Source organism: Ambystoma mexicanum, chromosome 6p (genome assembly GCF_040938575.1).
Source record: "Ambystoma mexicanum isolate Mex_15411 chromosome 6p, UKY_AmexF1_1, whole genome shotgun sequence".
In the NCBI taxonomy this organism is placed as follows: Eukaryota; Metazoa; Chordata; class Amphibia; order Caudata; family Ambystomatidae; genus Ambystoma; species Ambystoma mexicanum.
The window spans coordinates 623,744,885-623,770,977 of record NC_090935.1 but is presented as its reverse complement, the minus strand read 5'-3'; the positions used below and the strand labels follow the sequence as shown (position 1 = coordinate 623,770,977).

The 26,093-nt window shown below is 46.8% G+C and overlaps 1 protein-coding gene across 6 annotated transcripts in view; it reads right to left on the bottom strand.

Moving 5' to 3' along the window:
• The window catches only part of FAM169A (family with sequence similarity 169 member A), a 988,180-nt gene that overhangs the window by 151,849 nt on the left and 810,238 nt on the right, over positions 1-26,093 (bottom strand). The window lies entirely within an intron of this gene.

Sequence of the window (26,093 nt, the reverse complement as noted above, 5' to 3'; positions counted from 1 at the left end):
CAGAAACCTGATCACCACTATGACCCATAGAACGGCATATATGAAGTGCTGCTCATAAAGATGTCCTCCCTCCAAATTCAGAGCACCCAGCTCTACGGAAGGGCAACGGTGGCAGCCTCTGCTTTTGGAAGGTGAATCCTGGCGTTGATATGGTTCTTCGCTTCGGGTGAGATTCTCGGAACTGTTTCCTGTGCATGCCTTGGAATGTGCGAGCTAACCTGAGCCCCAATCGCGAAGGGCATCTGAAAATACACATCATAGAGATTATCCCCTGTGCCCAAACCAGCAAATCTGAAGGTAGAAAGAGGCTTTTCTGCGCATTTCGAATGTGTATGCCGATTCACATAATAGATGCGCTTCTAAATAAGCAGAAACCCAACATATTAATCGGGCTTGTTTGGAAGATGCTCACGGCCATGCATGCTCCTTTCATGACAGGCTACTTTCTAACCCTTTTATTCGTTTTCTTTAAAGGGGTCATCAACGTTTTGAAAGACTGATGTCTCTCTTAAACAAGGATAGCATGTTTTATTTGTCGCATCTTGCACATTTCACAGTTCCCGGCATTTTAAGGGCCTGTCCTCTTTAAACCTGTTCACGACGCCCGTGAGAGTGCTGTGAGGCTATTGCATCACTAATGCATGCAGGGGGCTTGGCCAGTACAGCATTTACCCCAGGGCACAGCCCTCAAGAAATGCAGAAGTCACTTAAGGGAGAATATGGTGACGTGCGCATTTTGTACACCCTTTCAATCAAAAAGGTGCAACTCCTGTGTGTTTTTTATTTGAGAGATTGTTTGAAAATCGTGCCAATAATGTTAAAACATTGTCCGTCGTGAGTTTGGTGGAATTTAGAGAAGAAATGCCTCCAAACTCCAATACAGATAACGGATACTGATGTGTTATTCATATAGTGCTTTGCATAAAGCTTATTTACATACAATATCAACCAACCAAAGTTGGGACTTATTTATCGACCTCAGAAGGATGAAAGGCTGGGTTGGTCTTGCCAGGATTCGAACCTGCAGATCACACATGCAAGCGTTCAACTTGCTGAGCTACTTTACCAGCACTGATACCATTTGTTTGGCAGTATGTCAGTATAACTGCTGAACCAATATGCATGCATTAGTATTGGCCGACCCCTGACCCACACCCGTAATGATTGGCTCACAACTTTTTTCATTGGCAATAAAAGGCCGTAGGATTTCATTGTACAGATATGCTTATGGAGATAACAATAATCACATATCATAATAGTATCATACTTTTGGGCAACAGGTCCTGAGGTTACCCCCTCTGGCCCATGCCGCCACACACAAGCATGTTTGTGGCTGGCCGTGTTCCCCCAAAAGTGTAGCTGTGATTTCTGGAAAGAAATGATCCATGCCCTGGTCAGATAAATGGGTGCCATCATTGAGAAAAAGGTCTGGGTTGCCTAGTGTAATCGCCGGGTGTTTTATGAAACCCAGTCCTCTAGCTGTACGAATTTCTCTAGCCCCCTTTTGAGTTTTTTTCTAGAAATGTCTACCGATTTGTAGCAGTTGGCTCTAGCCATTTCTTTCTGGGTAAGATGGCCAAGAAGTATATATCTGTACCCCTCCAATTGTGTGAAATCCCAGCAAAGGAGGAGCAGATGTCCTCGAATAAAGTCTCCTACCAATGGAGACCAGGTCATTGCCCCGTAGATGTACGATCAGAACTTCTGGCGGGTCTCTGTATGCGACCAGCTCAGCTAGAGTTTCGTGGATTTCGGCCCACCGTAGGCCTCTGAATCGCCACCATGAAGCAATGGTGTTTCTGAAGGGTGTCCCTTCTTTGGTCTCTTCTGCCCATCTGCCCGTCCTGAAGACAAATGAGTGGCCGACTATCCACGCTGATTGGAGTGTGGTCCGTCCTTCGCCGGTTGTTTCTGTAGGGAGGGAGGGGGAGAAAGAGAAAATGAGGGAGGGTGGCTATATCAGCTATGGTCTGATATATCTTTTGTAGCAATCCGACTTCCATCCCCCTATGTTTTTTAGCTGTTGAGGTGCTAGGCCTCCTTACCATGCTGAGATGGCAGCACCTATCCTGAAAGAGTGGGTGCTAAAACCCTTGGGGTCCCACCCTGCTTTGCTGATTGCTTTCATCAGCACCCCTTTAAATTGGTAGCGGCTTGGTGCCGAGGAGTCATTGAACCCACCCCCCACCCCACTTTGGGCCTTTGCCTGTAATAAAGATTGGTGATGAATACTGGGCAGTTTGATGTCTCATCAATGCAAGAAATGTTGATGGTTCCTTTAGCTCTAGTTTTTGACTGTTGGATTTCTATGCTGACGCTCTCTTGTCTAACCCTGACCTCCATGACACCCAAACCATTTGTGGCCTTGGTGCTGGAGGCAATGAGTTCTCCTACCCGGAAAGCCCCGAAATATGCCAGGAAGAAAGCTGCTTTGAATAATATGATCTCATATGGATGCCAGTATATGGCTTCCAGCTGGCTTGCTATTTGTACTAGTTTGTTAAAATCAAGGGGTCGGCGAGTGTCCCCCTGAGGGCCTTCTATTCTGCCCCATCCTTTCATTGCGTAGGAAATGAGGGCGTTCTGGGTGGGGTCTGAATCACCCTCTATTTTTGAAAAACATGAGATTGCAACTAGGTGTCTTTTTGCCCATTCTCTTAAAGCCCTGCTCATGTGCCCATTTAAAAAATATTTCCATGTCTTTAATCGTTATTAACTCTACATAGTTTAAACCTGTGACTCTAAATACAGTTTGTAGGCACTTACTGTACTGTGCTGCGATAGTGCTTGCCAGTGCTTTCTCTGCCATCTCTGTTAGGAAACCTGAAGGGTTGTTGACACCCGTATTTGAGGTGCCTGGTTCTTCTTGGGCATCCCGGCCTGGGCTCTCTGGCACTGGCGCTGATGCCGTTTTGTTGTTGGCACCTGTTTTTGAGGTGCCTGGTTCTTGTTGGGCATCCCGGCCTGGGCTCTTTGGCGCTGGCGTTGATGCCGTTATTCTTGCTTTCCCATTATTGTCCAGCATTCCGCCGGTATTGGCGTCATCTGTTCCTGGGCGTGCAGCGCTAGCTCCCGGAATCTTGGCCACTGAAAGCGAGATAAAGCGTCAGCAATGTTATTATCTGCCCCCGAGATATGTTTAGCTTTAACCACAATGTTTTCATGTAGTGAGACGGTTGTGATGGCTCGTAGGACTTTCAGCAACAAAGGGCATTTGGTAGACCGGTTTATGGAGCCTACTACCGCCATGTTGTCACACCAGACCAAGAGTTCCGTGTTAGCTAGCCGCCTGCCCCAGATGTGTAAAGTTAACCAGATGGGAAATATTTCTAAGAGGGTGATTTTTTTTGTCCACCCTGCAGTTGCCATGAGTTGGGCCAGTGTCCTGCCACCCATTCTGAGTCTAGGATGGCTCCAAAACCTTTGCTGCCGGCTGCATCAGTGAACAGGACCCTTCTTGTCCAGGTGTTCAATGGCGTCCGCCAAAGTGAGATCCCGTTGAAGTCTTTGAGGAAATTCCCCCAGGTTTTCAGATCGTGTTCACCTCCTTGCCTAACCAGAAGTGTAGGTGGGGTTTGGTGCATGATTTGATCTTTAGCTCCAGGCTTCTGGAAAATACCCTCCCTTGTGGGATTATTCTGGATGCGAAGTTGAGGCTACCTGCTAGTGATTGAATTTCTTCTACTGTGCCTTTGTCTTTATTTGTCAGAATTTGTATTTTCTCCAAGAGTTCTGTTATTTTTGTTTTTGGGATTTTGCATAAGCCCCTTGCAGAGTCTATTTTGATCCCCAGGAAAATTATGTTGGTGTCTGGTTTGGTTGTTTTTTCAATTGCTAAAGGGATGCCCTATTGTGAGGCCATCTGTTCTAGGCTTGCCAAGGCTCTGCTGCATTCTTCAGAATTCGGGGGTCCCATTACCATGAAATCATTGAGGTAATGCACTATTTTAGTCCCTGGTCTCTGTTTTTGGAAAGGCCATTGGAAAAAGGCAGAATTGCTCGAATAGGGCGCAAGATACAGCGCACTCCATGGAGAGGCATCTGTCAACATAAAATGTGTTATTGAAAGTAAAGCCTTTGAGGGGCATGTGGTCCCAGGGTCCCGCAATCCTGCCTAATAGTAGTTCGTTCTTGATTTTGCTCTCTACTATGAGGGGGTTTTCTCTGGCTGATTTCAGGTTTGAAGGGACATTCTGTGACCCTGAGCCCTTGAAAGGGATGATAAACCTGTGATGAAACCTTGCTGTATTGCCTCACTGGTTTCTTTGTCTTGGTACTTACTGAGTGCTTCTCTAAAATTGTTTGGGTTGATGGGAGTTCTGCCCGGTGCTAAAAATTGGTTTGGTGGGAGAGGATTGGTGTTAGTCTTTTGAGTTATTGGCTGGAAGTCTGTTGCAGTTGCTTGCGGCATGGTCACTGTTGCAGTTTGTGCAAGTGTGTTTGTTCCAGCATTCTTTTCTCCATGTGCACTGGTTTTTCCCAAAGTTCCTGCATGGAATGCTAGCTTTGGGGGAGTGTTTTTTGTTCTGCCTGTGGGTGTTAGACTTAGCCGCCCATGGCTGGTTCTTCTGAAAGGGCTGTTCCCCTTTTTTGTGTTTTTCGTTGTCATTAGATCTAGTGCCCTGTGCATTCTTGTTATTTTTGGAGGTTGTTTGTGTTGCCTCCTCCTCTGATGGAGGCTCTGCGTTCAGTGTACATAAGTCATTCTGGACCTCGTCCCATTCTATGGCTGGCCTCTCTGACATGCTTCTTCTAAATCTAATATCATATGCTAGCCAGGTCTTCCCTCAGTGATTTTAACTTCCCTTATTTTATCCATATATGCCCATAGTTTTCTGCCGTCACTGGGAATTTTTCTTCATATATTGTTGCCAGGATGGCAAACGCCTGCAGCCAGTTGTCCCAGTTCTGTTCAACCTGTGCGTTCCTGGCTATGGCTTTCTCCTCTATCTTTTTAGGATCCCTAAAATCACCTTTCCCCTTGCGTTGGGCTTCTATTAATGAAAAGATTTCAATGAACTCTTTTGCCCATCTGGCTTCCTTGATTGTGTTGTCAATGTTCCATGCCAGGCATCTTTTGTATCGATTTAACATTTCAGTCTGGCGGATTTCATTTTTAAATCTAATTGGGCATTGCAGATCATTACTATGTCTGTCGGGTTGCTGCTGCTTGCCCCTGTCTGTCCCAGGTTGTCTGCAATGGGGGTTGCCCATGCTTTTAGAGCACCTACTGGGTCTGGTGTTGCAGCTATTGGCGCTATTGTGGTGTCTGCTACTGGTGTTGCTGGCACAAGCGGCAGGGCTGCAGGGGGGACTGGTGTTGTTCAGTTTGTTGCTCTTGGGTGGGTGACCACAGTTATAGCAGGTTCTAGTGGTATGGTAGGATTTGTGGCCCCTGTGGGGGGGCGGTTGTTTTCCCCTGATTTCGAGCAATTGTAATTCAGACATGTTTTCGCACAGTCAGTTTTTTGTTACCTTTTCTTGCACCTTCAGGTAACTTCCTTCTTTTAGCTGCTGTTGTGTCGTCATCTTGGCTGGGTGGTATGGGTATTCCCTCCTTTGGTAGGCCGTACATGTTTTCCCTGACCCAAGCCCATCCGTAGTGCTCTGCTGCCTCAATGGCTGCTAGGAGGTGTGGTGATTTGGGTTTTATCGCTGGGGTTGGAGGTTCCGGTGATTTCCGTTTGGGACCCATCACCCTTTTGCCTGTTCGATCAGAAAAAGAGAACATGTACTATAAAAGATTGGCTATTGTAATTGTCGGTTTCTTAGTGGGCTTGGTATGCTGTTGCCCGGGTTGGGTAACTGGTGGATGTTGCCCCAACAACTTTCCTGCTTATGCCCGGACGGCTGCCTTCCCCTTGGTGTTGGCCTGGTTCTGAATTTCTGGCTGCTGTTGTCCTGTTGCCTCTGAATTGCCACCTGGGTTTACTGCCCTGCTTTTTGATGGGCTGCCATTTTCTATTGTGCCAGGGTTCACTTTAGGATATTAGATTATGCTCTGAAAAAAAACCCCGATATCTATTGGCAAACTCTGTACCCTTTTGGTGTCTGAGCGCTGTTTATTATTAACCGGATCTCTTCATGCTGTGACAAAATTGTGCTCGTTGCTGGCCTGGGTTTTAGTACTGCATTTCAGAACGTGCCGTACGGAAACAAATGGTATCTGTGTTTTTACATTGTCAATAATGGGCCTGCTTCTTTCGCTGTTCCAAAATGGAACGTTCTTTCTGTGCTTGACGCACAGCGCGCGTTGTGAGTTAGCCAGAGAAGATTGCTTAGGCGGTTGCTCTTAATGTTATGTTTATCCCAATGCATGCGTTCGCAAAGATAACATTCTTTTTTCCCCTTCGCAGACCCGGTGTGGTGGCTTACCTGAAAGTCAAAGCTGAAATTGACACCGCCTACGCCGTCCCGCTCCTCCTTTCTTCGTTCGAGTCAGACTGCAGTCTAGATTACACACAGCGCGCCTCTGGGGACTTCTCTTTGTTTATTCTGTTCGCCGCCCGCTCTCCCGGACTGCAATTGATTTGAACAGTGCAATGCTCAAGAGGGAAAAAGACGTTGCGAATACAACGACTGTTAGGCAGAAACCTGTGCAGTTCCCTTAGGAACCACTGTAAAAGGCTTAAGACTACAGGTGTTGGCAGTAAACCCAATTGGTAGCAGTCTGTATCACCCACATTTACCTGGTAGTTGTGGCTGAGCAGCCAGACTTCTCCCAAGAAGAGTTAGACAGTATATAGAGTATACAAGATAAGTACCAAAATACAGTAGCACAAGCAAACACTGACCAAAGCTTTTGGTATCAACTATATAATTATTTATTTAAAGACACACTTGGAAACACTAGCACTCTTATTGTAAGCAAGTTCAAAAACACAATCACTATTAATATATATACATCCCTTATTCCTTATTAGACACGTCTTAGTTAACACCACTTATTTCCAGACAGAGGTGAGCGCTTAACTAAAGATGGCACTCCAATAAGTTTAAGAAAAAGGAAGGGAAAAGGCAGAAATTAGAAATAGCACACAACACAATACTTAGAAGCACTCAGCAAGGCAGGAAAGTCAAAGTATACTTGTGAGCAAAAGGTTTACAGAGCCAGGCTCCCTCTTGGGAGAGAGTAGAACACCAATGCGCCCTAGATCACACAGTTTAAAAGGTTTGGAGAGTCTTGCAGAGTTTAAAAAGTAATCAGTTCAGCTCAGAAAAGTTCAGTTAGCCAGCCTAGGGCCAACCCAAGTGGTAAATTGAGGATTTAAGAGACACCCCACACACACCGTTGCGAGGGAGGCCAGGCGGACACAGTACCTTGAAAGTGGAGAGAATCCTCCAGCGAGTGCAGTTGTTCCTGGCAGCGGGTGCAAGTCGCGGCGTCGTCCAGAGGAAGAGATGCCTCGACGTGGAGGAAAGCTGAAGGTCGTTGCACTGCCAGGGAAGAAACCAGCCGCGGAGTTCTCCGGTAAAAAGGTGCTACCCTTTTATTTGCGGTAGTGGAAAAACGTGGTATCCCGGTTGCCGGGGTGCTTGGCACAGCCAAGGCGGTCACGAGATGATCCGGGAAGGCGAAAAGGCGGGCAAACTGGTTATCCCCACCAGTCAAAGGAAGAAGACTCTTCGGGATGAAGATCTCCTCTGTCGTTGGAAGAAGTGGTGAGTTGGTTCAGCAGGGCTCCACCGGTGGTGTCATCGTTGCAGGTCGGCTCAGCTTCTCCCTCTTCGGATTCTTTGGTCCTGTGGCGACGTCTGAAGTCCCAGTCCCCAAAGCCCTACTTTTATGCAGAAAACCCCCATTCATCGGTGCTAGCTGTCACTCAAACATGCTAAGTGGTGAGCCGGGCGGCTCACCACTGGGCCAATCACAAGAGTGCGACTTGAGTTGCTGAGGCAACTCAGTTCAGGGTGCCTAAACCCCCTCCCACGCCTCCTGTGGTACCCAAACAGAGTGGCACCACTTTTGGAGGCTTCTGTGGAGAAGCCCACCAAAAAGTGGAACAAAGGGCTCGACTTGGTTTGGAGTCACAGAAGCGAACACAAACGCCATTTTGGAACTGAGTTCTGGCAAAAAATACAAACCGGTGAATTAATATTAAATAAATAAACCAGCGGTATGTTTGAGGCTATGTTAAAAAGTATTAGCCTCGAACAATGGGAAATTCCCACAGGAATATATTCGCGGTTGAATATAAAAAGTAGTATCCAATGCCACCAGCCAAAACTCTCTCAGGGGGGACTGGACAGTGCCCCCTCGAACAACAGACCCAGGGGCAATCGAATTGCCCCTACCAGTATGCCCACAATATGATGGTTTGTGCTGGTTCTGTTCACAATTTAGGACTAGTAAAGCAAATGGTGACTTTACATGCCCTGGGAGACAGTAGTCAGTCCCAGGATACAGAGTCTATGTTTGGGGGTCACTATGACACCCCTGTGTTACGGCACGGAGGGTGCTGTGTAACACACATACCAAAAACACATGAAGCCCTATGGAGTAAAAGACCCCTTAGCCCATAAAACACATACAAAGTCAAAGGATATCTCAAAGCATGTTCTAATAAACCCCAAAAATCCAGCAAAGCTGCTGGGGGACTCACTAGGTTTGGGAAATTAGCCTTAAGAGAATTCATCCTAACAACGACTTCATAAGATTGCCAAAGAAGCAAAAAGGTTGGAAGACACCGAGTAAACAGTGAACATCCTGTTTGTTTGGGTCCCCGTTCAGGGTCCACAAACAGATTGCGTTTACTTAGAGCATGCTGCTCTTATTTAGAGGACCCAGGGAAGCCCTCGGCCTTTGTTATGTAGAGTAGTGTATAGTAATATATATATAGTAGTGGGGGCTGCTGTTGTCACAGCCCCCGGTCGGATAGCCGACTGTCTGGCCCCTTGGGGGGGCAGGTCTTTGAACCTGGGCCCTGCCTGACTGTTGGTTTGCTTAGCACCTTGCTGTTTGGAGGAAGGTGAGGTGACTGTTCACACCTCACCCTTCCTTGGCTTTGTGTTAGAGACTGTGTGTCTCTGCAGCTGTAGCGGGGGGAGGGGGAGAGGAGCAGGACAGGAAAAGGGTTGGTCTGCCCCTCTCCGGGCTGCTTATGGTAACAGCAGTTACCCTGCCTCGCTTTGGGCGGGCCTTTAGCATTGCCCAGATCCACTCTAATGTTGAGGAAAAACCTCCACTTAAGTTCTGGGGGTATCTCCTCTACATCACCTCCAATCTTGGAATGTGGTGGTTTGGTAAAAGTGGCAGCACATTCATTACTGCCTCTATTTTTGTCCCTGCACTGCCACTCTCCTAGTGAGGCTGATGATATGAAAAACAAGGAAACCAAGCAGACTTCCACTGACATGCTATGCACCGCAGAGCTTTCCTCAATATTTACCCACATTACATTTTTTATTTTAATTGAAACACCAGTCCGTCATTGCCTCAATGCGAACATTGTGACATTGGACTTTTATTACAGTATAACCATATGTACCAAAAAAAGTTCCCAAAACATAGTTCCATGGTGCTATAACCGTCACTTTGAGCCGTCTTAGAACATCCTGGCTAAAACATGTGTATCAAATAAAATTTGTATCGAGTCATAAAGAGTCCATGTAGTCAACTACGGCACAGCTTAATTTTATACAGTGTCCAGCTGCCGCGTATGACCACCAGTCTCGACTGTTACCGTCCACTGGAATAAAGCCTCCCAAGTGCATCATCCGTTTGGCAGTGGTTTCTTTGCAACTAGTAAGCAGATGTTCCGAAGTTTCAATTTCACAGTGACAGAAGCGGCATATATTGTCTTTCACTTCTTTAAAGTGACGGTTCCACATCATTTCTTTTGTTTTTAAAGCATATAAGCGGAATCTTAAAAACTGCTCGTGGTGATGTCGAGACGGGCAGTTTTTTAAATAGTTACTTGTCACATTTAGCTTGTGTTCCCCTATTCCAGCATCTAAGGTGGTCGGCATCGAAAGATGTAAATCATTATTCGAAATCCAGCACCATTGTTTGAACTTTTTTTTGACTTGTTGTGGTCTCAGCAGCAGATCGTTCAGGTTGAGATCAACAGTGGCAAGAATCGACAGCATGATTTGTTTCCACTCAGCAAGAAGTTTCGAATTCCCTATTTCGCTTGTAGCAGAGAAGATTTGGAAAGCAGGCGCTGTTGGAGACAAATTCATCTTTCGCAATACTGTTAAAGATTTCCACATTACATGAGAGTGTAAGGAGTTTAGTGAGAGTTCGTATCGGATTTGGGTCATTGAACTATAGGTAGGAAGCTTCAAAACACGCCGCCAGAAGATTCCTTCCAACTTTTGCCAGAACGAGACGTCTATATTCCAGCCTGATTCTGAACCAAAGGTGATTGCAGCACCACCTTTTGGGTGTAGAAAATCAAGACTGGTGCAAGGCCAAACTTGCCATAACTTCTGTTCAACAGCTGTCCTTGGATGCCGAATTGAATCATTCGGTTGACCATATCGACCTTCCAGTGATGTTCATGGACTGAGTTGTTGAAGATAATTCCCAAGTATCTTATTGAGTTGACTGTATCTAGGCAGTTATCCTCAATTTTCCACTTGAAGGTTTTTTGTCTTCTTGAATGGCCTTGGCCGATGATGATGATCTTAGTTTTTTCAGTGTTTAGATCCAGGTCGTTTTTATGCAGGTATTCGTGAAGGTTTGATAGTTGCCGTTGGAGTCCTATCTAAGTCCTATCCAAAAGAACCACGTTGTCAGCGTATATTAAGCAACCTACTTCGATGTTGTTCACTTTTGGTGGAAAGCATCGCACATCTGTGCGATGGGCAGGGATGTCTGAGATAAACAATTTAAAGAGTTCAGTAGCTAGTGGACATCCCTGTTCAACACCTATACTTATTGGTATCCTATTGGATAGGGTGCCTTGATTGTTTAGTCTTATGCTGACGGTGGTTTAAGTATGCAGAGCTCTAATTGGCTCAACGAGGTTTCTTGGGCAATTCCAGTTTTCAAATTTTTGCCAGAGTTTGTTACGATTTACGCTGTCGAAAGCTCCTCTCAGGTCTCTGAAGGCGAGGAATAATCTTGTCTTTGCCTTTTGGCTTTCTAATTTGAGGATGTTTTGGAGCACCAGGTTCACCTCCACCCACACGCCTTTTGTGAAGCTTGTTTGTCGGATGTCAAAGATTTGCTCTGACACTGACCACGCAGCTAAGCTTTGACGTAAAAAAGAGGCAAATATTTTTCCTATGGTGTCTAGCAGGGCAAACAGGCGGTAGTTGGACGGATCCGCCCGATTGCCCTTTTTGTAAATTGGGCCAATATTCGCTTCACGCCAGGAGTCAGGTATCGTTGCAGATGTAAGCACACGGGTGAACAATAGTTTGATCAAAATAGCCCATTGCTCCTCATTCTTTTTTAACATCATATTTGATGTTAAATTTGGGCCTGCTGCGTGAGAGTTTTTCAAAGATCGTATCACAATGCTTATATCTTCCCCTGTTATTAGCAGTTTCCAAAATGTCAACTCTTGTGCTGGTTTGCTGACGTCCTCGTTAGGTGCTTTGCAAAAGATGTTGCCATAGTGCTTTTCCCATGAGTCAGCCTCAATCTCGTTTGATGGTAATGACTGGTGCTTCGAATTTCCTGCATTCAAAATTGCCCAAATTTCTCGGGAATTCTTTTGGACTAAATGCCTCATCAGCTGCTCAGCCTTATCTTGCTCGATTATAAGTTTTTGTGATTTCAACCAGTTACAGTATTGTTGGTGACGTATCTGTATTGTGTTTACGTCGCTAGCAGTTTTACTTGACTTCCTTAGGGTTCTTATGTCTCGTCTCATCACCTGTTTTGCGTGTGTTAAAATTGACGATGAGGTGTTTGTGTTTTGAGCCCATTATGCGATCAGCAGCTTTTACTGTGATGAAATCAGAGAGCAAGGGTGCATAATTTACAGACAGTTCTGTGTCCCACCGCCGCTGTTAATGGAGATTACGGGGTCGTATTTTCTTTGCTCAATTGCCCAATCCACCTCACAGGCCAACCGAAGCAGGTTGTGGTCGCTACTTGACATAGGGCTAATTGATAATCTCATGTCGTTTTCAAAGAGATTTTGTGAAACCCAAAGTCAATTATTGATTGAGCATTTGAGGAAGACCAAGTTTTTTGGGGTGGTTGGTCGCCCGGAACTTGTCCATTTACCATATTGCAATTTCAATTTCGTAGCACCTGGCTCCATGCCGACTCCCGACTTTTTACTTCGTCGTGTGTTAATAGCTTAAAATGCTTGGTTACGTGATCATGTTTGAACCAGGAGCAGTTTAAGTCACCTGCACAGATTATTGATAGATTTACCCACATTACATTTAGATTCAAAACACGCTGAGTAAGAAATACAAGACCACATCACAAATAATTGTAAAAATGATGAACACAAATTAATGGTGGGTAGACAATTGAAAAATGGATACAGTGGTAGTTAATATGAACCGCCCAAAGCAATGACTATGTTAAGTGAATTTAAACATGAATGATGGCGATCACCGATTTCATAAACTGGTGTTTCCTCCGTTTGCAGCATCACAACGCGCAAAGATAAAAATAAATGCGATTTGCATTCTGGTCTTATTGCTATCACAGACAACTAAGGCTTGATCGCCGGTAAAAATAAAAACATTTTTACAGCATTTATTTTACCACCAAAGGGTAGATGTGAGGTTAGGACGATTGAGCTATATGTAAAGTGGGGTGGGCGTAGGGGAGAAGGTGGTGCAGGAGCCTCTCTTCCCACTTTGCGGTAAAAAAAAAAAAAGGTTTAAAGAAATTAGTGGTTGGGACCAAAACAATACATTGTTCTAACATTGAACCGCTGTCTTATTTTTAATGTTCCCGGTGTTGTTGCTGCTTCTTTGAGGCGGAGTGGGGGCAAGGAACGAAATACAACTGATACAGACCTTAAATGGGGTTTGATCAAAGAGGTAGCCTAATAATTTTGTCAGTGCAAATTTTTTTCCTTTCGATAGCATCTGACTTTCTCAGGCACAGAAAACATGTAATACATACAAGAAAACTGTGGAGGCGAAGTTACTATGCGTGCACCCCATTGTCTCGGGAGGATAGCTCAGGGGGCAACGTGACACGGAGCACCACAGGTTCGATCCCCGGTCTGTGCTTAGAAACCTCTGTGTATTAAGCACGTTATAAATAACCTATCATATCATATCTCCAGCACCCACATCTGATGTGTTCTCCCATCGCGCCTTTGAGAAGAGCACAATGCTGCTCCCTCAGGGACCCCTACACCTGCAGTGCGGGAAACACTAAAGCAGGCTTGCCACAGGGTACGGCAGGGCACAGCTGCTGAACCCTTGTCCTTGCAACCATACCCGTAGCCGTAGCCTGGGCACACATCCCTGTAGAAGGCTCGAAAGTCAGTTTCCTCTATTATTAGTGAGACTGCTGGGGTTGGCAGGGCACGACTCTTGGGAGGGAAGGAGGAAAGTTCACTTCCCTTGTGGAAATAGAATGAAGAAAAATGGGCAGATAAATCCAAATGCGTAGGCGGTCTCGGTAGGGCTTCATGTGTTTTTGTGATGTGTGTTACACAGCACCCTCAGTGCAGTAACAGGGGGGTCATAGTGACCCCCCAGTATAGACTCCATACCCTGGGACTGACTACTGTCTCCCAGGGCATGTAAAGTCACCATTGACTTTACTAGTCTTGAATTCTGAACAGAACCAGTGCAAACCATCATATTGGGGACGTACTGGCCAGGGCAATTTGATTGCCCCGGGGTCTGTTAGTCGAGGGGGCACGTCTCAGTCCCCCTTGATCGAGTTTTGGCTGGTGGCAGTGGATACTACTTTTTATATTCAAACGCGAATATTTCTCTATGGGATTTTCCCATTGTTCGAGGCTACTATCTTTATTTATTTAATTACGATAGCCTCGAACATACCGCCGGTTTATTTAATTATTATTAAATCTCCGGTTGGTATTTTTTGCCAAAACTCGGTTCTAAAATGGTGTTTGTGTTCTCTTCTGTGACTCCAACCCAAGTCGAGCCCTTTGTTCCACTTTTTGGCGGGCTTCTCCACAGAAGCCCTCCAAAGTGTTGCTACTCTGTCTGGGGTACTAAGGAGGGGTGGAGGGGGATTTAGGCACCCTGGACTGAGTTGCCTAGGCAACTCAAGTCACACTCCGTCCTGATTGGCCCAAGTGGTGAGCCGGCCGGCTCACCACTTAGCATGTTTGAGTGACAGCTAGGCTGAGTGAATGGGGGTTTTCTGCATAAAAGCAGGGCTTTGGGGACTGGAACGTCAGAAGTCGCCACAGGACCTAAGAATCCGACGAGGGAGAAGCTGAGCCGACCTACCACGACGACACCACCTGTGGAGCCCTGCTGGACCGTCTCATCACTTTTCCCAACGACAGAGGAGATCTCCCGCCAGAGAGTCTTCTTCCTTTGACTGGTGGGGATAACCAGTTTCACCGTCTTTTCGCCTTCCCGGCGCATCTCGTGGCTGCCTTGCCTGTGCCAAGCACCCCTGCAACCGGAACACCACGTTTTACCACGACCACGAAATAAAGGGTAATACCTTTAACCGGAAAACTCTGCGGCTGGTTTCTTCCCTGGCAGTGCAACGACCTTCATCTTTCCTCCAAGTCGAGATCTTCTCTTCCCCTGGACGACGCCGAGACTTGCACCCGCTGCCAGGAACAACTGCCACCGCTGGAGGATCCTTCCCACTTAAGGTACCGTGTTCTGCCTGGCTTCCCTTGCCACCGACTGTAGCCTGGGACACCCTGGCTAAACTTTTCTGAGCCTCTCTAAACTCTTTTCGAACTCTCTGCAAGACTTTCAAAGCCTAGTGTAACTGTGTGATCTTGGGCGCATTTGTGCTCTGCTCTCTCTAAGAGTGGGCCCAGCCTATGGACTTTGGCTCACAAGTGACTTTTGCTCTTCTGCCTTGCTAAAACGTGTTCCTAAATCTTAGAGTGGTGTATCTTCACATATTCTGCCTTTTTCCCTCCCCTTTTCATGAACTTATTGGAGTGCCATCTATAGTTAAGCGCTCACCTCTGTCTGGAAATAAGTGGTGTTAACTAAGACTTGTCTCATAAGGAATAAGGGTTGTATATATCATAATAGTAACTGTGTTTAGAGTGTTTTACAATAAGAGTGCTAGAGCGTTTCAAACAGTGTGTTTTTAAATAAATAATTATATACTTTGATACCAAAGCTCTGGTCAATGTTTGCTTGTGCTATTGTGTCCGAGTGCCTATTGTGTATACTTTGCATACTGCCTAACTCTTCTTGAGGGAAGTCTGACTGCTCAGCCACAGCTACCAGGTAAATCTGGGTGGTACAGACTGCTACCAAGTGGGTTTACTGCTAACACATGTAGTCCTAAATCTTTTGCAGTGTTCCCAAAGGGAACTGCACAGGTTTCTGCCTAACAAGGGGAGAAGTCCCCACCCACGCAGCATAGTGTCCTACGATAGAACAGAGACTTACCCGCGTAACGCAACCCGTGCCATTTTGGATTAGGGCGGACATCATCTTTTGCTAGGCCCAAAAATCAGTCAGTCCCCTGCCCTCCACTCTCTTTCATGATGATACCCATCTGACCTCCTCATACTGGCCATTCCAGAACACCCACCATAAACTTAATCCTGTATAAGTAGTATATTCCCTCCAATTCAAAACATGTTTATCAGTGTCATGAGGTATGGGGGAACGTAAATAACAGATCAAACCCCTAAGGCGAGACACCTGGGAGCAGGGCCCCGGTATCAAAGAGGGTCCAAGTGTTGAGGTCGGAATGCCAATATATTAACCCATGTTTTTCCGAAGTGCCCCCATGCATGCAAGGATTTTATGGTTGCCATTTTTCTTATATTAACAGTTCCTGTTTACTTAGTTTAGACAGCTATGAATGTTTCATATTTGACCTGACCTTCACCACGGACATGAGCCCAGCCGACCCATGTGTCATCAGATTGACTGGGGAAGCCACGACCAATCCCAGCCTGACATCACCTACAGTACAATGTATCGTTTGGCAGAGCGCTCTCGGGCAGCAGATTTCTTCATTTCATCTCTTGGTCTCATTCCCTGACGGGGTGTGTTAACATTATTTGGTCTATTGGGAAATCGCGTGTTGTGGGGTGCCAGCTTTCATTTGGTGACCCCTTTGCGTCATATTCCTCGAGACCCCCCCGTACTTGCGGGGAGATCCAGGGCTTCTCCTGCAGACAACGGGCAGGAGCGGTGGGGAGGAGAACAGTCCATGGGACCTCAATGGCAAGGAAGACCCGCAAGATGATGAGGTGGGTTCCGTGGACAAAGAGGAGGAGGATACGACGGGGGACAGGGACCCAGAGGAGAGAATGCTGGTCGTGCGGGAGGTGGGGTCACTTCTCGCGGGAATGCCGTAGCTGGCAAGGTGGAAACTATCAGTACAAGCAACCCTATCACAGTCAACCTCAATGTGGGCCCCCACACCCAGGCAGCCCCTATGGCCTCTCCCAGGTAATTTACGAAGAAGATGCACAACCTCACCAGCCACCACCCACTACCCACTGGCTACAACACCCTCTGGCACCCACCGCATAATATGCAGTCACACAGTAACCGTCCAAACCAGATGGCCCAGCGGCATAACAATCCCCTTGCCACTACCCCGAACGGCACACCGGCACTATATCAGGAGCGTGTGTGCTCGGTGAAAACATTTTCTCCTGCCCCGGCACAGATACACACCCAGATTAGGACAGCCCACAGAGAGCATGTGCATGTCCTGTTCTATCCACTACCTTAAATCCAGAAGAGGAACCACTGTGTTGGCAGAGATAGGAAACAAACACTTCATCTTTATGGCGGACTCAGGGGCGGAGAAATCATGCATATGTGAAGGTGATTTTCTGTTATCTGGCAAAAATCTCGAGACGCACGGGTTCTTTGGGGCTGTAGTCACGGTTCCTTTTACAGTAGATTTGGATGTCAAGATAGGGGGAAAACAGTGCGAGCGCCCCTTCTGTATTATGAAAGCTTCCCTGTCAATTTACTAGGACGAGATTTGCTCAGTAAATTAAACACGACAATTTAATTCACCGATAGGGGGATTGTTTGTTTCACTCTTGGCATGTGTCCTCTTAAGAGCAATGTTGTTGGTACATACTGTGGCCAATGAACTTAAGGTGAGAGGGGTACCAGTAGATCCCAATATGTTCATGTACGGGATCAGGGTTTTGGCCAGCGCAGTGCCTGAAGTGACTAGGAAAGAATGGAGAGTGCCCTCAGATTTTGTGTTCCGACCTGTAGCTGCTTCTCAGATTGTAGCTGGCACGATATTGTCCTTAGACTTACAAGGAGTACAGGTATCCGCAAAAAAAAAAAATAATGGCAATGGGGATGATCATGCATGGATTAGAGTAGCTCACAGTACTATGCATTGACTCAAACATATCCTTGCACGAATTACCAGATGAGGAACTATTCACCGATGACGACAATGATGGGGAAATTATTTTGGAAATAAGTATCCCTTGTGAAGAGATGGTACAATATAGAAAGGTGCCAAGCCCCCTCATGGCAGTCGTCGGTGCACCACATTCCTACTATGACACGGATATGCAGCAAGTGCCCCCTCACCTGTGGACGACAAACCCCCATGATGTAGGGTTACTGAGGGAAGTGACCTTAAAACCAGAAGTAATTCTACCCAGAGTGAAGCAGTACCCATTGTCCTGAGAGGCAGAAGAGGGGATTCAAGAAACAATATGAGCATTACTCCAGGAAGGTATAATTGTCCCCTTCAACTCCCCATGTAATACAGTGGTGTATCCGATCAAGAAAGTGACAGGGGGGGCGTGGCTTATTGTCCAGGACCTCTGCCCGCTCAATGACATAGTGCAAAAAGAGTTCCCTCTTGTTCTGAACTCCGCTTCCATTTTGTGTAGCATCCCTAAACAAGCCACTCATTTTAATGTAGTCAATCTCAAAAATGCGTTCTTTTCAGTACCCCTTGATCCGGACTCAATATCTGACAGCATTTACACTAGGTGGGAGGTGGTATGAACACCGCCGACTGCCCCAATGGTACTACAAAAGCTCCAGCATATTCAACAGGATATTGAACGAAGATCTTGGCAATATTCATCCTAAGCACGATTATACAGTATGTAGACAACCTTCTGGTCTGCAGTGAAAGTGAAGAAGCTTGTCGAAGAGACTCAGTTGCCTTGCTCCAATTACTCGCCTACAAGGGGTACAAGGTAGACAAGAAAAAACTGCAGTACTGTCTGAGGTCTTGTACTTGGGCCGATTGATTTTTAAAAAAATGTTTTTATTTGAATTGGATTATTACAAACCTTTACAAATAATTAAATCAGCAAGAACATATATAAATAGTTCACATAGATTTATATTAAAGAAAAAAGAGAAGAGAGCAATCTAAGAAAACATGAAAGGAAGTCATAAAATAATAAAGAAAATCGTATTCACATTATATAAAAGCAATCCACAGAAGATAGCAGCAATAGCAATAACAATAAAAACATCAGATCCAATAAAATGTCCAAGTAAAAATCAAATATGCATTTGCTTCACATATTTCAGAAAATTCTTTCAAAGTACAATACATGTCAGTACCTACATTCAAAGTACTTTCAAATCTAGAGATTCAATGATTTAAAAAAACCCCGAAAGAGCCAGCCCTTCACGAGCATTATGAATTTCAAGACAGCGCTTCCATATAAGATCGTCAAGCATAGTTAAATTCACTGCTAGGGCTCCCAGGTACTTAACTCTCAGGCCCTGTAATGGTGCACACTCAACCAAGATGTCTTAAGGACTACAGTTTCTCTGTACAGAACCTGCAACCAGCTGAGTCTGCCAAAATTAAGGATCTCCACAATTGGATTTCCCTAGTAGGTAATAAATTCCACCAAGCCCTTAATAAGATACCTCTGTACAAGCGATTTGGAAATTGGAGCAAGATCTCAGTTAAAGAGCCTCTACATCTATGTTCATGAGATAGATGACTCAACGACGGGTTAGAATGAAAGGCATCAACTGTCTGGGTCCAATCAAAATCAAACAAGGCTTGTTTAGCCTTCATAGGATTAGAGATCAACGTCTCCAAGGTCACACCAATCTCATTTAGGACATAATCTGATCTTAAAGATATTTAGTACTCGAGAATGATCCAGATTTCTGCCCATCGATTGGTAGAACGAGTCTCGGATAGGAGCTTTCATTTTCGAGTACAAGGAGAGACCGCCCATTGCACCCGTGCCCACCAGGACACAATGCCCAATTCAAAGCGGATAGCTGATAACGGCACAGCGTTAGGGACCCAAGTATTCTCCTCCATAATTTCCCCTCAATTCTGTTCAAGAGATTACAAATATCAGATTTTAGTTCTAGCCCATAGATTACATTTGGGATAATTTTTCCTTCATACAACATCATTGCGGGTTTGAGGGAGAATCTTGCACATTTTCGGTAGATTTTCACAATCTGGGCTTCCAGTAGATTTGCCTCATGGATAAGGGCCTCAGTTACTATCTTAGATCCCCTATATGCAGAGTAATTGAAGCCCAGATATCAAAACGTGTCTGAAAAATTGAGGGACATACCTCCAACAAAGTACATAGATCCTTTAAATTGTGCCTTCGCTTTTCTAAAACACAAGATCTTCGTTTTAATAGGATTGAAAACCAGTCCATTGTCCTTGGCATAATTCTCAAAGTTGTTCAGTGATGTTTGCAGCCCGACCTTAGTAAGATCAAAAAGCCATACAATCTTGTCTTTACCAATCCTTGGAGCAACCAGCCCTTCGTTGGCAAGTGATAGCATAACATCAGAGAAATACTGATTGAATAACCAGGGGGCCAGAACACAGCCCTGTCTCACCCCCCCATAAAATCGTATTCTCCTCGAAATATCCCCCTTTTGGCTGAGACGAACCTGAATACCAGTTATTATATACCCCACTAACCAATCTCAGAAGCCCACCAGGCATCCCCCATTTAGCCAATTTAGCTCATAATCAGCCACGATCAACGCAATCAAATGTGGCCGTCAGGTCTATCGAGGCCAAATAGGTAAACCGCCTAATTTGTAGCCAGGCCTTTTCTTGGATACATTTAAGGACAAGGCCATTAATATTGGTGGAATGCCCTTTCCAAGAGCCAGTCTGGCTTTGAACCAGGGGGTGGACAGTAGAGGCCAAATCCTCAAGATGCAAGAGCAGGAACGCCAAAAAGATTTTACTATCGGCATCGATTAGAGATATTGGTCGATAGTTACTAGGAACAGTCCTGCCCCCGCACTTGAAGATAGGGACCACATTTCCAGGAGCCAGGTGTAATCCCAGTATTTAGAATATCTTTTAATTCCAAATACAAGAGTTTTTCCCAGATGTTACGCTCATCTTTGAAGGTGTTATTAGTAAGCCCATTAGGGCCTGGTGCTCGAGATATCTTGCATTTGGTAATCAGGTCGTGGACGGTATCAAGATCCAATTGGGGTTCCCAAATAGCAGTTCCTACCTGTTCCGGGATAGTCACATTCGGGATTGATGGTGGCCCGAACCTATCCTCATAGAACTGCACCCAGTCCTGTTCTGATATTGAGTTAAGTTGCGAGATTGTGTAATTCGGGTCTTGCCCATTAACTAAATGCCAAAAGGCACCAACTTCAGAATCCCCAACATCATTTCTGCATCATGCTAAAGAAGAGAACGCTTCAAGGCTTTGCAATAGTTTTTATAGGCCTGTCTGGCCTTTCTATCGAGTTCATTTCCAATTGCCTAATCAGAATTGATGCGGTTAATAGATTTTATCTCCCTCCTCAGGCTCTTTTTTGCATCTGCTAATTCAATATTATAGCAATGAGTATGTCTAACTGGTCGTTTTCTTGAGTTTGCAGTTCCTGCCGCTAGACCACTTACTGGTGCACCAACACATTTATGAAACTCATTTGCATGCTAAAGGTGGGGCGTGGCCAGCGTGCATGGTGTGAGGACCAAAAACTGCAGAGCTCCTGTCTGAGATCCTATAACTGAGTGCGCTACGGCGTACGAATGCTGAGATAAACAACAAAACCTACATCTAAAACAGAAGAACCCTTCCCTCACACCCGGTGTTACGCTCACCTGGCTCCCACAGAGGCGTCGATCTGAACTGGACAGCTGTCTCCACCAATGTGACCTGTAGGGCGGAGATGACGGACTGGACTGGCCCACCTAGCTTCGTTTGCTTGGCCTGTAGGAATATTCTTCTGCAAATGGAGAAAGGGAATTAACCACCCGTGGAGTTGAGTGTAAATCCCTCCATGGATCACCTTTGATGTCCCCTCTTATAGTCTCACCTGATGGTTTGAAAAGATGAGCTCTCCATCCTGCATTGAGCGCAGGGGCGCGTTGATAACCAGTTGCTTCACTGGCTCGAAGGAATTGGTGAGTTCCAGAACAATATTGACTCCGAAAAGTATGTAGTTCGTAAGAGTTCAAATGCCTGACTTTCACTCTTGTCTGATTCCTTGCAGATTGCAGCTTGACCGTAGTGAAGAGTCCCTCGTGGCAACCGGTAATATTCTGGTAAGGATTTGTATTTCCAACACAGTTTGATAAATAATGTCAATATGTAACCTGTTGCTTTCTCCCTTATTCAGGCACTGAGAGAAAGTATGAAGTCTCAGGAATAATACCTCCGGTGGTAAAATCAGGCAAGTCTAATGTGTTGAGGAGGGTTCCCCTTGATAGTCCCTTTGTTTCACCTTGCTGTCCTTTTGATTCCCCTTAGGGGCCGGGGTTCGGCGAAGATGCAGTGGAAGCTGCGCCGACCCATGAAGAGGAATAGTACCCCCGGTGGTAAAATCAGGTAAGTCTATGGGGGGTTTACTAATACTCCTCTGTGTATTCCCTTGGCTCACCTTGCTGTTCTTGTCTACTCCTTAGGTGCCGGAATGCGGCGGGAACATGCAGGAGGATGCGGTGGAATGTGAAGATGCTGCGAAGGCCGGTGAGTTCAGCGCAGCGCTGCAGCAGGCGAGGTGACGCGCATAAAATGACTTCTTTCTTCCAGCTCGAAGGCGCGATGTATCAGGAATTCAGGTAAGGATCCTGAGGTAAGAGTATTGCTCTTGTTCTAACCTTTTCTCCTTCTTTCTCCCTTTTTCTAGGAGCTCCAAAATCGAGGCGGGCGTGGCAGAAGGCTGGATGCAGACTGCAGGCACGGTGAGCGTTACGCTGCTGGATGCAGAATAACACGAAGCATGTGCTGCTCTTTTGGCGTGGTTTAAATAGCCTCCAAAGTAGTCCCAGGTAAGTATTCCTCCCCAGCCCCGCCCGAGTAAAAAAATAGTCCCTAGGTAAAATCGTCCCTTCCAAGCCTCATTTGGCTTGGAGCTCTTGCAGCATGATCTGCATCAGGTAAGCTTGCAGCATGGTCTGCATCAGATAAGTTCTACTCTATGAGCCTGGCGCCTATGGCGCCAGGACTGACTCTCCATATCAGCCTGGCGCCATAGGCGCCAGGAACGCACCCAAACAGTCCCTAGCAGAGGTTTTTGGGCTTGCCCAAAATAACTTGATGCCTGCTTCTGGGGTTGCTGGACCTTGTCTGGATCCCCGGGGGTAGGCATCATGACACCCGGTCCTATTGTTGAACGAAATCGGAAAAAGGGAGAATGGAGCATTCACAAAGCCTGCCCTGCGGCTCTCAAAATGGCAACACTGTATTTGGAACCAGACACAGCAGCGAGGCAGCACGACTGAACAGCAATTCAGCCAAACCAAGCGGGAGGACTGTTGGATACAATATCCCCACCACCCGACATAGCGAGAGGCGCCCGCTGCTCCCAGGACCGGCGACAGGGAATGCACGTTCCAACCCCGAGGGACTGCGAAGCACCGCAACCTTTGAGACAGTGGCAGGGCGCCGGGGCCAACGGTTGAATCACACTGCATGCAGGGAGCAGACAACAGAGACAAGACAAGGCGCCCTGCAGAGTCACCAAGAAGGAGGGAGCCCCGCACCCCGCCTGCCGGTAGCCACGCTGGGCAGATCAAGCGAGACCCAGAAAGAGCAGCGGGAAACCACCCACAAGCACCCGCCGAAGAATGGAGGACAAAAGCAGGCACGCCAGCCATACCGCGGCGTTCGGGGTGACACGGAGAAGGAGAGCGTTGCCCCGATCTAAGGGATACAAACCACGGCCTGCGACCCACATGCCACCACTAACAGTGAGTAGAAAGGGGTAATGCGCTGGACTCCCCACCCACACTAACTCTGGGCTCTGGTCTACGATCGGAGCAGCTAGCTCCACAGACATTTACCCAGAGGGGGAGACGAATGGCCTGCTCAGCGAGGCCGGGCACGCGCTGGAACACGCAGCGGGGAATGCAGAGGGGCACCGTGGGACGCGCATAGATAGTTGGTGCACTGCCACACGGCACTATCCACGTGGCACGCAGGCATATAGTACAAAACGGCATATGAAGCTCCGAGGATAGGATAGGATAAATCAACACCCAAATGCATGCTGTACAAAGGAGCACAGGCCCCAGCACCTAACAAGCATAATGAACACCAGAGATTGCAGGGACCAAGCGCAGCCATCACCACAAGCCCCCCAAACATCTCCCACAAGCCCCTCAGGAGAGGATGCAAAATACAGCTCTAACCAGAGGCCGATGAGGGCACCACCTTCATCCCATACCAACTGTTACCCTGAGTCTGTACAAATCCTTCAACTTTGCAACAAACTGTGCCATATACACAACAGCACGAAGCAGACTGTGACCAAAGATAAGCCCCAGCCAAATAAATAACCAAGCTCACCATGGTGCACATACTGTAAGAGGAGATGGGAACAGAGTGACTTAAGGCTAGCACACTACGAAATGAAAACACAACACTCGAGTTACGTTGTGAAATATTGAACCGACCCTCACCAGATCCCCCAGCTCCACACTCTTGTAAACAAACCACTGACCCGCCCATGTTAATTCAGAAGGAGCCACCTACCCTGGACAACACGGTAGGAAACCACTACGAAACCGGAACAATGATATCCAAGGTGTACCCTGGAACAGCGAACGACGCAGACAGAGCCATTTTTACTACACCTTGGGAACCTACACGGGCAGAGGGCACGGAGGTGGATCAACCTGAGCCTATGTAGCAAACCATTTGATCACTGAAGGCCTGAGAATGTGAGCTTCCCCCAGAATGGGTGTATCCATCACTGGCCACAACACCACCATCAGGGCAACAGGAACCCCCACGCCCACCCCATCGCAATAACTCGGGAGACCTGAATAGAGATGTCCCCCCCCAAGAGCAAATCAAAACCATCAACAATGGATTCCTTCACAACAGTCAAGACCAAACAACCACCACAACAGGACACCAACACTGCCAAAGAACCTTCCGGCCCTGACGTGGATCCCAGGGATGAGCAAGTGCTGCAGGCCATTGCAGCGCTTCGAACATTCATTGACACCAAAATAGAGGAGGTCAAGTCAGACATGCAGCTAATGCGTCAAGATGCCCACAACCTGGCTGGAAGAGTGACCACGGCAGAGGCTAGCCTGCACGACACCCTCGAGACCACCTCAGACTTGAAAACAAGAGTCTAAGAGCTGGAGATGAAGGTGGCAAGACTCGAGGCACGGTCCGAAGATGCAGAGGGATGTGCCCGTCGCAACAATATTCGCAGCTTAGGGATTCCAGAAGATATGGAGGGCCCAACCCAACAGAATTTGTGGAGACAATGCTGCAACAAGAAATCGGGGCTGGAAAACTGTCCCAAGGATTCTCAGTAGAGCGGGCCCACAGATCCCTACAAAAACGGCCCCCACCAGGATCATACCCACTCCCAATGATAGCGAAAATCTTAAACTTTCGTGACAGAGAAACAATACTACGATTTTCGAGGGAAGGTGGGGAGATCAGGAGAAATGACTCTAAGATCGTCATGTACCCAGACTACAACCCCACAGTGCAGCGTGCAAGAAACTCTTTCATACCAGTGAATGCAAGGTTACAAAAACACAACCTCCCCTTCCAACTAACCATCACGCCTCAAGGTACTCTACAAAGGAAAAGCAATATTTTAGAGACTCCAGCTGCAGCAAACATGTGGCTTGAACATAACCTAGCTGACGAAGAAAACATGACAAGAGCGGACGCGAGATGAACAGACAACCAGCTCCGTAGGATACACCGGGCGCTGCCTCACCGACACATGAAACAGGTCAATTGAGACCATCTAACACTGTAATACTAAAGGTAGCGACACCGGACAGGAGCTTAAGGAACCACGCATGCTACTGGCAACGACACGCCCCACTGGAACACGTGCAGGCCGGTTGCGGCACAACACCCGTGCCGAAAGGCCCGGGATGGCCCAGAAGGCTCGGGAGCCCCAGAGCGTTGCAAGTTGGAAGCAGCTGCTGGGGGCAGTTTTTTGTTGTTTGGTTTTGTTTTTTCATTCACTGGAATGAAGGTTAATAAAGTTGGGAAGTCTCCAGGTAGCAACATAACCATGTGGGGGGTTAGGGAGGACTGGCTCGCTGGGGCTGAGCTTTGGGGCAATGGGGAATCCTTGTTGCCTGAACGCAACTGCAGGCATTCATGTCGTGGGACTGGGAACCTTGGGACTCCTCCCCAAACCACCATGGCAGCAAGAATCAAGGTGATGACATGGAATGTGCGGGGGTTGGGCACTTGCCTCCGCAGGAACAGAATCAAATCCTACCTGCACAGGAGGGGGGTAGGAATAGCACTATTACAAGAGACCCACTGTACAGAAGAATACATGGCCAAACTGCGGGAAGACTAGGGTGGGCAGGGGTTTGGAACCACTTATTCCAGATATGCTAGAGGGGTGTTCACCTGGATCAACCACCAACTCCCCTTCCAACTAACCAAGACTGAGAAAGACCCTGAGGGCAGGTTTATGATAATATGGGGACACATCGAACAAGTAGATGTATGCATCGTGAACTCTTATGTCCCCAATAACACCATCCCAGCTCACCTGAACTCAATGTATGCCAAAACTGCACAACACAGAAACGGCTTCTGCATATG